This window comes from Pseudorca crassidens, chromosome 4 (genome assembly GCF_039906515.1).
Source record: "Pseudorca crassidens isolate mPseCra1 chromosome 4, mPseCra1.hap1, whole genome shotgun sequence".
Classification (NCBI taxonomy): Eukaryota; Metazoa; Chordata; class Mammalia; order Artiodactyla; family Delphinidae; genus Pseudorca; species Pseudorca crassidens.
In genome coordinates, this window is record NC_090299.1 from 113,287,578 (window position 1) to 113,300,490 (window position 12,913).

General features: G+C 39.2%; 1 protein-coding gene across 3 annotated transcripts in view; it reads right to left on the minus strand.

Moving 5' to 3' along the window:
• The window catches only part of RASGEF1B (RasGEF domain family member 1B), a 590,808-nt gene that overhangs the window by 74,188 nt on the left and 503,707 nt on the right, over positions 1 to 12,913 (minus strand). The window contains exon 1 of one of the 3 annotated variants that reach the window (XM_067736377.1): positions 11,584 to 11,757. The exons of the other annotated variants lie outside the window; for them this stretch is intronic. The gene's annotated coding sequence lies outside the window, so the exon portion shown is untranslated. Of the gene's footprint in view, positions 1 to 11,583; positions 11,758 to 12,913 lie in introns of those variants that run through there. 3 annotated transcript variants of the gene reach the window in all.

Sequence of the window (12,913 nt, forward strand, 5' to 3'; positions counted from 1 at the left end):
TAAAAGCCTATCTTGGATCAGATTTAGGCAAATTTGTCTTATATTGAAGAATTTGCTATCAAATCAATATTAGATCAAAGTTTTAGTGAATGTGGCAATCATAAGGAAAAGACTCGACTTTGTTTTATGACTTCATGACCAAGCAATTTTACTCTGCTTTTGTCTACCCAGGCTAAGAAATTCCCTTCCTTAAGCACTGATTTTTCTGCCTTTAAATAATATTAGAATGTTACAGTGGCTTTAGGTAACACTAATGAAGTCCACCTACATGTGATCTCAACATACAGCTGTGAGTCAGCTACCAATGCAGTTCTGAAAATAGCTTCCTTAGCACTTCAGCATTTTATTCGAAAGAACAACTGAAGCAGAAAGAAAATCAAGCAACAACAGGAGGGCTTCGTTTTTAAACTCATTAGTTGGCAAGCAAAAACTTGCTCAGATCAGTTGGGGTTTCAGATGTAAGAATTGGCTTCTGATAGGAAAGTCAGTAGCTACATTTTAAAAGTCTGAAGCACATTTTCTTCCCCTTCCCCTACCCACTTCCTTATTTTTCTAATAAGAGTTTCATGTGCCTTCTTAATAGATGAGATGTAAAATCCATGGAGTGCAAGGTACTCTTGTTTATACCACCATTAAAATTTAAACAGACATACACTTTATGGAAAGACTGGCTCTAATTATGATTTTTTAAAATCCCCTTCACCCATGGCCAATTTTTAGCACTGCTGTAAAAGAAACATTATTTTTACTGAGTTCTTGATGAATATTTGTGGAGCCTTCTAAAATTATAAATGCATTTACAATTCTGATGCACCAGTTTAACTTGCCTAGGTTAAATAGCAAGAGGATGTAAATGTGTTTAAATATCATTTTCATACCCAAGACTTCTAGTTATTTCAATATGTAGGTGAGCCTTCATGATGATTCATACAGATAAATTGCTTATTTTTATAATATACACCTCATATAAGTAAGTGAATACTTTCCCAGTGAATTAAGTTTTTTAAAGGTAGTGTAAAAAATGGTATCTTGGACCATGAAAGCCCTTAAACAATGATTCTCAAGGACTTCCTCTGTCATTGCTTAATAACATTCAAGGCATACAGACAGACTGCAGAATTACATGTTAAAAATTGTACACACAATATGATTACAGCTATTTTTTTTTTTAAAGCAGCAAAACCAGGTGCATAGACTGGTTGAGATGAAAGGAAATTCACCAAACTCTCAACAGTAGTTATATATGGGAGGTAGGATGAAAACAAAGGCTTAACAACAGTGCTAATCCCTTCCCAGGGATTCCTGATCCCCTTTCTATACCTTCCTTTCAGAATATGGTATCAGAGGCAGTGGAGAAGAGCGTGGGTTCTGGGTTTGAGTCCTGACTCTATCACCTACTACTGTGTGACCTTGTACCAGTACAAACATCTCTGGGCATCAGTTCAATCATCTGTGGAGAAGGATAATAATAACACATACCCCATAGAATTGTGAGATTAAGTGAGCGAGTGCATGCAAATCATTTAGAACAATAACAGGAACTCACTTGGCATGAGTAAATGAGAGCTATTATTTTGTTATTTATATTCACTCTCTTCCAGTAGAATGTGACCTCCTAAGGGCAGTGATAATCCTGTTTTATTTATCTTCTGAATCGCTGGATCTTAGTACCATGTCTGGCAAGTAAGAGATGCTCAACAAAGATCTGTGAATACATGAATGAATGAATTCCACATGGAGTGTAAAGTGACATAGAATGCCACCATTTCATCAGTAATGATTGAATTGTAATTGTTCTGCCCCTAGTCCATGACCTTTTTTTATTTTAGCCTTCACTGGTTAGCGTCTGCTCAGAAAGTGTCCCAAGGCTGTCTGTGCTGATCCAGGTCACTAGCAAATGGTTTGCCTTATGATAACACTAGACTAACAAAGGGGACGTAGGAGGGGTGTTACTCTAAGACCTATCAGCCTTCTTAGTCCTAGAAACTTTAGTCACCTTTCAGATTCTCACATGGGTTTTAAAGATTAAGTCACATCTAAAGGGTAGATTTGATAGAGTCAACAGGCACTCAGTCCATGTGTAAAGTCAAGGTTTATAAACCAATCTGCTTTCCTCCTTAGTTCCATGCTCCTCTTCAGCACCTGCAGCCCAAAGCTATTGGGCAAAGCTGCCCTTGCCTCAAAAATTTTCCAGGAAGGGTAGAAATATCCATAAATCGCTGAAATACACCCTCATAGAGAATGAGTTTGATTGCCTGAACTTTCTCCAAACACCACTGGATTTTTAAAACTAATAGTATTTTACAAAAGTGTAACATGCTTGAAACCTATTCAGAATTTCTGGTGATGAATCGAAAATGATCAAGTTCAGTTAATATATACTGTCATTACTAATATTTGTCTCTCCTCACAAAGATAGTCTTCGGTAGGAAACAATCTCCTCAGCTTCCTTCTGTGTGAGTTTCAGTCCTATTTCCTGCCCTCTTCCTTATGCAGAGTCCGAACTTTAAAAGTATTAAACACGCATAAACCTGCCACACCTATATCTTCGCGTGTTTGAGTAAAGAAGATATGTGTTATTATTACTCCCCTTTAAGATGAGGTGCCCAAGGCACCCAGAAGTAGGAGTGAATAAATCACCTTAGGGAAGCTCCTTACAGATCTTCAAAGGGCTGTACCCTAGCAGCCTTAAGTGCTCTTTATTAACCCATTATGGGTTATTACTTTATTAAATGGAACTCTTAAAATACGCAAGGGATGAGGTGGTAGAAATAGATTGGTAGGAATCAGTTAAGGACCAAGTAAATAAAGTGCAGTGGGGGGAATTCAGTACAGGAGAGAAGGGTGAGTGATTAGATCACGCAGACTAGTATTTACACAATGTCTAGTTATTTGCTGAGTGCTTTTTACATACAGGAGGAGAATAAACAAAAGGAGTGAAGAGGATAGTGAATTAGTATAGGTAGGAAGGCTCCACTAACACACAGTCTTTAGACCTTAAAATGCCTTATTGTGATTTTCTTACACTGAGGTAAGGAAAATATATTGGGACTACAAAGAAATCAAGATATCCCCTTAATTAATTTAAACTGTAACATTGGTAGATCAAAATTTGCCTTACAGTTTTATAAACGTTGATACCATTACCCCTTCTATTGTACGGAAATTTGTTAATATAACTCTAAATCTTTGGTACATAAAGTAGGTTTCCAAAAGCTTTCATTCATCTGTTTCACAAGGCTCTCTCCTGTGCCCTGGACACGGTACATTCAGGTAGCACATCAGAATTGTAGCACAAGGACAAGAATGACAATGTCCCTTGGAGGCCTGAGGTTGACCAAGAAGCAACTTACATTTCTGAGAAATGTAAGAAAACTATTTATTGAGCCTGCCTGAGGCAGGCTCTCACTCAAGAAGCTGGCTTAAGAAGCAGAGCAGTATTTGTACTGAGAAGACCCAGGCACCCCTTAACTCAGTGACCGCTTGTCTTCTCAAATCCCAGCCCAGAACATGGCCCAAATCTACACCCTGGCATCCCTGCTCTGAGGTAAAACGTTATTCTGTAGAAAACTTTCAAGGAAGGAAAGTGTGAAAGTCTGAGAGTCGAGCCTACCCCCCACCCCAGGGGGCCATCAGGTACCATTTTACTGCAATTTCTCTCTGCTTTGTTTTTTCCAATGATGCATTTAGCTACAGCAAGTAGGAAAAAAAAAGAAAAGAAAAAAACCAAAAACCCTATTCAAGAGAGTGGGGTCATTATCCACACACAAAAGGCCATTTAGGGAAAGAACAGCTCAGTCAGTTCAAGCTGTGGCTGCCAGAGTCCAGACCCATTAGAAAGACGTTAGCTGTTTAAGTGGGACTGTGAAACAAAATGTCATAATTAGGGCTAACTGGGCATCCTCCCCACTGCTGAGAAAGCTGCCTGGGATCATAAACTAATTCCCTGAAAGTTCTAAGCTTTGGGGAAAGCAAATCATCAACTCTAAATGACAGTCCAGTGGTTAACCTTTACCCTAGAGACTAGGTTTTCATTCTTTCTTTCTTTTTTTTTTTTTAGGTATGTTTTTTATAGATGTCATTTTTATAGGGTTGGACTGTTCTTTTTCTAGCTCACCGCTGTTGGCATGTTTCAGATCACAGTGCTGTGTGTGTGTGTGTGTGTGTGTGTGTGTAAAAACCACGAAAAGAAACATGTCACCAAATTAACAGTAGCTACCTTTAGTGATGAACTATGTGGGAGAACTGGGAATTAATTTTTCTTCGTTTCCCTCTCTGTACTTCCTAATTGCTCTTTTATTAACATGTAAGGTATAAGGGAGAAAAAAAGACATGTAAAATATTTCAGATAAAATGTTCTACCATGTTTCCCTTAAAGGAGAAAAAACGATTAGCGCTTCAACACGATTAATCATGAGGAGAAAGGAGGTAATGCCTCAGAGAAGAGGCAGCATAAGGAAGGCAGGAGAACTGACACGACTGTTAACCCAGCTTCACCTCTCCTTTTCTTCAGCCGTTCAACGGCATCTGGGTGAAAGTAATTTCAGACTATTGGATATTTGCAGTTGTTAGTAATACAGTAAATTTTCAGCATTTAGCATGCTCAGAGGCACGGTGTTCTGATTGATAAAACAATGTGAGAATAAGCACATGCTAGTCATTTAATAGCTACTTCCTGTCAGATTGATTGGTTGGAATATTCTGGTTACTAGAGGGTAACCATGTATACAGGACATGGATAACCAATATTCAGTAAATAAGATGAGGCCTAAAATGTTATTGAAAATTTAATGCTTAATGATTCAGAAGGCATTTTGGGATCTTTTAGAGGTTTGACTAATTGTTTTGAATATCGATGATGAATATAACACAGAATGGCAAAAGCACAAATTCACGAGAGGTTTCTTTTGCTAGATTATGTGACAATTTTGCTTTTTATGCAATATTTCTAAAGTGACTTGCAGATAAAATGGAGAAGGTTGCTTAGCAAATAGAAATTAGGCATTTTACTTACCCCTATATGGACTTTCATTAACACTTGCTTTCATTTTTATTGTCCTCATAACAAAATATTTATTAAGTGTAGGACATTTAATGCAAAAAAGCATGATTCTTGTGTTCACATGGCTTAAATAATAATTTAAGAAGTATGTATGGTAAGGGCATTTCCTTTAAATCACATGAGATTTCTTATAAATTTTTCGCATAGGTAAGGTTTTTGCCTAGGTAGAGGAAAGGGCAAGCGAGAATCATTAAATCTAGAATTGCCTTTTGGTTTGTGAGAAAAGAGTAGATGTGAATGAAGAGGTGCAGGCAGTCAAACATTGAGAAAAGGACACTGATTTAAATCATGCAACAAATATTTTTGAAGGCCTACTATGTTCCAGGTGCTGTTGTAGGCACTTGAGATGCATAGGTTTTACTAGAGGAGACAGACAATAAGTAGGCATTATAAAAATATCAATGATGCCAGATGACAATAAAAATTATCAAAATATTGAGCAGGGTATGGGAGACTCGGAGAGAAGGTTGCTTCTGAAATTTTAAACAGCGTGGTTAGGGTAGGCGCCACTGAGGACACGTTTGAGCAAAGCCTTGATTGAAGGAGGTGAAGGAGTTAGTTCCATGGATATGAGGGGGTGGGGCATTCCAAGATACAAATAAGAGAGAATGGAAAGCAGAAAACTATTTATTGAGAAAAATACAAAGAGCAGAATATGGGAAGAAAAAGAAAGGGACAGTCATTGGAGGCAAATAGGCAGCCAGGAAATCCCTAAATAATGTAATTTTGAAATGCTTGGCTTTGGAAACTGTGATTGGGAGAAATAATATAAATAATCTCTTTGTCCAAAGTATGATTAGCACATGGACATGGAGCTACAAAAGAAACAGGTAAATGTGCTCCACTTTTACACACCTGAAGATTGGCATATTTCTCGTTAGCAGTTAGAATACTGAATGCATTCATTCTTTTATCGTTTATGTTCTGAGAACCACATGCGTCAGCCACTGTGTTGGGAACTATAGGGTATAGTGATGAGCAAATCAGATGTGATTCCTACATTCACGGCAGAGATGTACTTTAATTAAATGATGTATTTGTTATCTTATTATAAGTGCTGTGGAAAATTACATAGAAGTAGGCAAGCTTATTGTAGAGTTACTTGACCTACTTTGGGAGACAAGAAAAGCTTCCACTACAAAGTTGATATTTGAGCTGAGATTTGCGGAATGAGTTGGCGTTAACTAGGGAAAGAGAAAGGTTCACCTAGGCAGAGGTGGAAGGTAGCATGGAATATTCGGAATCTGAAGGGCCAGGGCTTAAGGAGTGAAGAATGATTCAGTCAGCGTAAACACGGCACACTCAAATAGGGCCATCGAGGACCGTTTAATAAAGGGACTCTTTGTAATGAGGTCTGAATGGTTAAGGGAAGTCAACAGGGCTGTATGGTACCCAAGAATGGAAAGCTGTCCCTATGCCTGGGATTGAAGTGGAAGGCAGGAGTATTTATCAGAGAAAATAGCTCTAGGAAAGATATACCTCACAGTAGCTGTGGCTGTAAGGAGATGCAGCCAGTGTGAGGCTACACAGCAGGGAGAGATTCAGGGGAGTAAATACTGTAGTGCAATCTCTGGCCGTCTCATCATCTCCGACCTTTCTTTAGTGGAATGAACTGTAGGTCAGATGATGAGGAAGCCCTGTGATGCAGCCTATAACAAGTCAGCTCCCAGGGCACAGAGTGGGGTAGAGGAGAATAAAGGGGATCTGGAGAGGCAAATGGAAAATATCCTGCAGAGAATGGGCCAGGTCATACCAGATCTTATCAGCCAAGGGAAGGACTTGGGTATTTGCCTTTCTGAAAGTGATGGGCAGCAAAGGAAAGATGTAATCAGATTTGCGTTCGTAAAGGAAGGTCACTTGTGTCCTATGAGCGATTGGGAGCTCCTTTGGAGGTATCGTCGTGGTCCCAGAGAGAGGTGATGGGAGCTTTTACTGATCTGGGGGTTGCTGCATGTGGGGAGGTGTGGGAAGACTCCGGAGGCAACGAGTTTGTGCTGGTTTGGAAATGGGAGGTGTGGAAGAGAGTATGAGAGGTGTGAAGCCTAGATTTCGGTTTGCGTAAGTGGGTGGGTGGTGGTGCCATTCTCTGAAGGAGAATGTTCAGGTTTGGGAGTTGGTGAAAATCATGAGCTTGGTTTTGGACATACGGAGTCTTTGCGAACACCAGCTCTAAAGTTCAAGTCAGTACCTCCACTTAAGTAGGTGTTTAACGGCCTACTTTTATCGTGCCCCAGCAAGGTGCTGTGCTAGGCACTTTACGTAAAATATTTTCTCCAATCCTCAGAATAAAGTGGATCTGGAGGGTCCAGACATTACTTTTCCCATTTTATTGATGAGAAAACTGAGGCTCAGTGAGGTCAAGTATCCAGCTTACATTTAGTACTTGAAACCCGGACACTTGAAACCCCAAGAGAAGCTCTTTCTCTTTTGAGCTGCTGTATCTGCAAGTCACAGAAGCATCAGAGGAGCCTGTAGAAGAGGCTGAGGAAAAGTGAAAAAAGATTCTGTTTTGAGGCCTTGTTTCATGTGGGGAAAATACGGGCTTTGTCTCATTGGATTCTAGAGTGGGCTCGTGAATTTCAATTAGTCAATCAATCAGCACTCCCTGAGCAATCATTATATGTTTAGGGCTTTGCTGGCCATTATAAAAAAAGATTATGAATAGCATAAAATATGATCCTTGATTTCAAGGGCTTAAAATTTAGCTGAGGAGGCAAATACACTCAGGAAATAATTTTACATATGATAACACTATATGCTGATAACGAAATGCCAGGTTGTGTAGGGCTGACAACCTGGTGAAAGGATAATATACATCATGATAAGGTCTCATTTAGGGGAGACTTGCATTATGTGTACAAAAGGAAATTGAAGAAGGAGAGAATACTGTGTGTTGATGGCCTAAGAAATTTCAGCAGTTGAGTATTAGTCTGCAGATTGGATGTCTCCTTCCTAGGAAATTTCTTAAGATACACAATTAATTACAGTTTCACAGTTAGCTAAATGAAGTATGCATGAAATGCTCTGAGAGTTGAAGTTTCTGCGAACCTATCTTATTTAACATTTATTTTTGAAATTACTGCAACCAAGAATGCTTTGCTTTTCTTTTTGACAGACAAGGGACAGCAATCTGTTCGTATCTTTGTCGAAGGAGAAGCTGAAATTGCAAATATGTTTAAATCTGATACAATCTAAATCCTTATCCCAATAATGAAAAATGCCATCAACAAATCTTAGTCTAAGATCTTTGAGGCACCATAAAGATTATTCTTTATGGGAAAATCACCTCAAATTTATTTCCAAAAGGAAAGATAAGACTTCTTAAATAATGGCATGCAGAAAATAGACATTTTCTTAATAGTAGGTATTACAATAACTGACGTTTGTATAGTACCTTATGACTTACAAAGTACTTTATAGACTTTCTCTCACTTGATAACTAAGCAAAGCTAAACTTTCATCAGAAAATTATGTTAGTTATATAGTTCCTCAAAGAGAAAAAATGTGTTGGTTTTAACAAATTTGGAAACGAAAAATCAGTCTTAAATTCTTAGGCATAAGAGAGAAATCGTGGGTTACCACATAATATAATAACTATATTATAATGTAGTAAGGACAATAGTTACAAGAATAATATGTATTGAACCTTTGCTATATATCTGGTGCTGGTCTACACACTTTATGTATTAACTTGCTTAAGCCTACAAAAGTCCCATGCAGAAGATATCATTTCCATATTACAGATGGAGAAACTGAGGCACAAGTGTTTAAGTGACTTGCCAAGGTCCTACAACTAGTAAGTGGAAGAGCCAGGCTTTGAACCTGAGAAATCTGGCTCCAGAACACTCACTCTTAACCACTGAAGACTCCTTCTAAAATGTAAATTGTCCCTTATATAAACATTGTTTCTTAAATAAAAATTGTAAAACAACCAGTGATTTACAAACAAAAATAAAGGGGGAAAAGGGATAGGCACTATTTGAAAGCTAATCAAAACTCCTTAATAAAATCCTACAGAAAGGAAGAAAGATCATGAAAAATTAAAACTCTGCTTAAAGATTTAGAAATGGAAATATTTCTAACTTTTTCACTAGTCTCTGAAGAAAGAGAAAGGAAGGTTAAGAAGGAAGAAACTAATTTATGATCCAAGAATAACCCAATGTTATCATCATTATAAAAATATGTTTTTAACTCTTCCTAAAAATATTTTCTGCTTTACTTGGAGAGGACACTCGTAATTCTTCTGATATAGAATAATTCCATTCCTAAGCAAGAGAGAGAGGGTCTATAGACAAATAGGATATTCTAAAATCTCGGACACCTCGTTGAGGACCCCTAACTCTTTAACCCGTTCCTCACCCTGGGTGTATGAGGTACAAAGGGGAAAGTGGCAACAGAATTCATTCTTTTAACTCTGTCCTCATTGGGTTGAGGATACCTGGCATGCAGATCTACCCAGCTTACCAGAATTCTCTTGTAACAGGAAGGAAATTGTGTCCCTTGAGGTTTGAAGATGTCTGTAATTTGGGGTAAAAATGATAAATTCCTCATCAACTCTGATAAAGTATAAAAAGGAACTCTTGGGGCTGCTTTGCATTTGGGGATAGATGGAAGAGATTCTTGTCCAGTGTCCCCTCAGGAGGCTAAAATATAGCATTTTTCCTAGTGTCTATGTAGTAAGAGGAGTGGGTATAGACCTTAAGATATCGGTATCTCTCACCAGCTGCTTAGAATTAGAAACTCACAGGAGACACAATCAAGCACAAGGTCTGTGGGCGCTTAGCTTTCTGACTCCTAATCTGGAAAGCCACATCTTATCTCCTATGGCGAAGGAAAGGAAAGAGTATTTTGCTTTTTCTGATCACAAAATTAAATTTTCTAAAGGGATATGAAAATTTACTTCATGAAAGATTCAATGTCGTCCTGAACATTTTCAAAATTTAGTTTTGATAAAAAGACTCTTCTAGAAATGTTTAAGCCTGTGGGACATTTTAAAATCTCATTAGGGGGGCTTTATTGCTTTGGGGGACAAAATCTTATAGTGATCATAATAATGAACGCTGTGCATGAATGTTAGATGGATTTTGCTATATTGCTTTTCCTGACCCCAATAAAATTCATAATATTAAAAATAAGCATGCTATACTTTTGGACCTACTAATTCATTCTTCGCTGCAAGACTTAGAGCAATGTGCTTCAAATTGTGATCTGCAACACAGAGGGAAACAAAATCAATTTGGTGGGCCTCACTGAAGGCTGGTTAAGTATTAAGTAGTAAAAATGAAATAGAGGGCTTCCCTGGTGGCGCAGTGGTTGAGAGTTCGCCTTCCGATGCAGGGGACACGGGCTCGTGCTCCGGTCCGGGAAGATCCCACATGCCGCGGAGCGGTTGGGCCCGTGAGCCATGGCCGCTGAGCCTGCGCGACCGGAGCCTGTGCTCCGCAACGGGAGAGGCCACAACAGTGAGAGGCCCGCGTACCACAAAAAAAAGAGAAAAGAAATAGAATGGATTAGAATAGAAATATTAGAGTACATCACACATGATGAAAATAGTATTATTTCATTAAACTCTTTTTTTAATTATTTATATGTGTATGCGCACTGAGATGCAATATGAGGTATTTGTTTCTGATAAGAGTGAAAAAAAGTTGTTTGAAAGCCTCTGACCTGGAGAGATTGTTGGACAAGCACATCAGCCCAGTCCTGATGATTGATCCTTTACTCCCAAACCCACAACTCCACTGTCAAGACCAACTTGCTAAATTGTTTTTTTTTGTTGTTGTTTTTTTTTTTTTGCGGTACGCGGGCCTCTCACTGTTGTGGCCTCTCCCGTTGCGGTGCACAGGCTCCGGATGCGCAGGCTCAGCGGCCATGGCTCACGGGCCCAGCCGCTCTGCAGCATGTGGGATTCTCCCAGACCGGGGCGCGAACCTGCGTTCCCTGCATCGGCAGGCGGACTCTCAACCACTGCGCCACCGGGCAAGCCTGCTAAGTTTTGATGTAGTGGCACGATAAATATTATACAGCAGTGAAAATGAGTAAACTGCAGCTTTTGTGCAACAATGTAAATCTTAGAAACACAACATTGGAATGAAAAACTTAGATGCAAAAAAATACATACAATATGGTACCATTTCAAGGAAGCTCTAAAAAAAGGAAAATTCATATTACATTGTATAATGATACATGCTTATTTAAAACTACTATTCAAATAAAGCCACAGAATAGACAAACATAAAATCCAGGAGCATGGCTACCTCTGTATGGAAGGCAGGGGGGTTATGGAGGAGACTGGGGAAGAACATACCAGAAGTTTCTATGGCATTGTTAATGTTCTAGTTCTTAAGTTGGGGGGGGGGTTTATTATGTTTCATAACTTAAATCTATTCCTCAATTTGTGTTACATTAATTTTTTTTGCTTGTATGAAACAATAAAAAGTGAACTTGTTAATACAGCTTTATAAGGAAAATAGTCTATTTTTTCCTTAAATTTTGTCCTTGATAGAAGTCTGATAACTAACCTTATTCCTAAAACACACCACCTTTCCCAACGACGGAGTGGCCAATAATATCCCAGACAACTAAGCTTATCTAAAAATAAGATTAGCTTTCAACCAGCTGCCTGGAAATGACAGAGTAAATGAAGATCATTTTCTCAAAATTTCAGGCTCCCCTCTGTGACCTTGCATAATGTTCTTCTCTTCATTGCTTCAGTTTCTCCAGCTGCAAAAAAAAAAATTAGTGTAACTCTGGATTCCTGCTCCCTCCTTATCCTGCCCTAATCTTCAAAGAATAAGAGCAAGTATTTCTAAGCAGTACTTTACAAACTTGCAATTTGACGGACACTCCATGGAAAAAGGCTTTTGAATGGCTACCAAAATACCTAGCCCCAGTCCAGACAGCAAAGTTCATTTCATAGTTCAGCTCTTTTGCTGTAAAGGAGCAAAGTGCTTCTTGAATGGTGAAAAAGCAGCTGCCTGCAGCTTCCTGTCTTTAGAGAATCAAATTATGAAAAAAAAGTTAATTGCTCACTCAGCAGTCAGACTTTAGTTTATATATGCAACCCCACTTCCTCAATGTAAGTACACACAGTCCCCAAATCAAACACAGTCTGCTTTCCAAATTCATTGGAAAGCTGATTATTTGAAATTTCATCTACCTTTTCCAAAGGAGACCATGTTAGAAATGAGGGACAGAGTCTCTCCAGGTCTCTAAAGGAGACAGTGCTGGAAGTTCCCCTGGAGACCCTCTTGCTTTCAAGGCCCCTCGGGGTGAAGGGTTTGGTGGGGAAGACTGTAGAGTCAGCAGAAACATCCAACAAAGGGAAGCTGTTACACCCAGGCTGGGGAGTCCCTGTGGGGCCACCTCTCAGTGGCACTCCATCCTGGGCAGCTGACAGTGACAGTGGGTGGGATATGCAGGGGAGGGCCCTTCAGTGGAGGATGCCAGTGGCAAAGGAGGCTTCCAAGGGAGGAGGCCAGATGGGACTTCAGTAAGTGTCAGAGGACCCATTTGTAAGTCCTGAAGAAAAGTAACCTTCAGGACTGTTGGAAATTAAAAAGCATGGCTAAACATTTGTCTAGCACACTGTTCAAGGCTCAGAGAAAGGGAAAACTACTGTCTGGACGACATGTACTTTTCTTGTCCTTTCTTCTTTTGCTCTACTTTAATGAAGGGGCAAAAATCCTCAGCGCTTAAAGCCATAACAACCCCATTCCTGGTGGGATGACAGCCCAAGGCCAATGGAAACACAGTAGTAGCAGAGAAAGAATGATCCTGGCAGGAGGAGACCATGGGAAGATTTTATATATGCATTAAAGACTATTATTTGTTGTCACCAAAATGAAATGA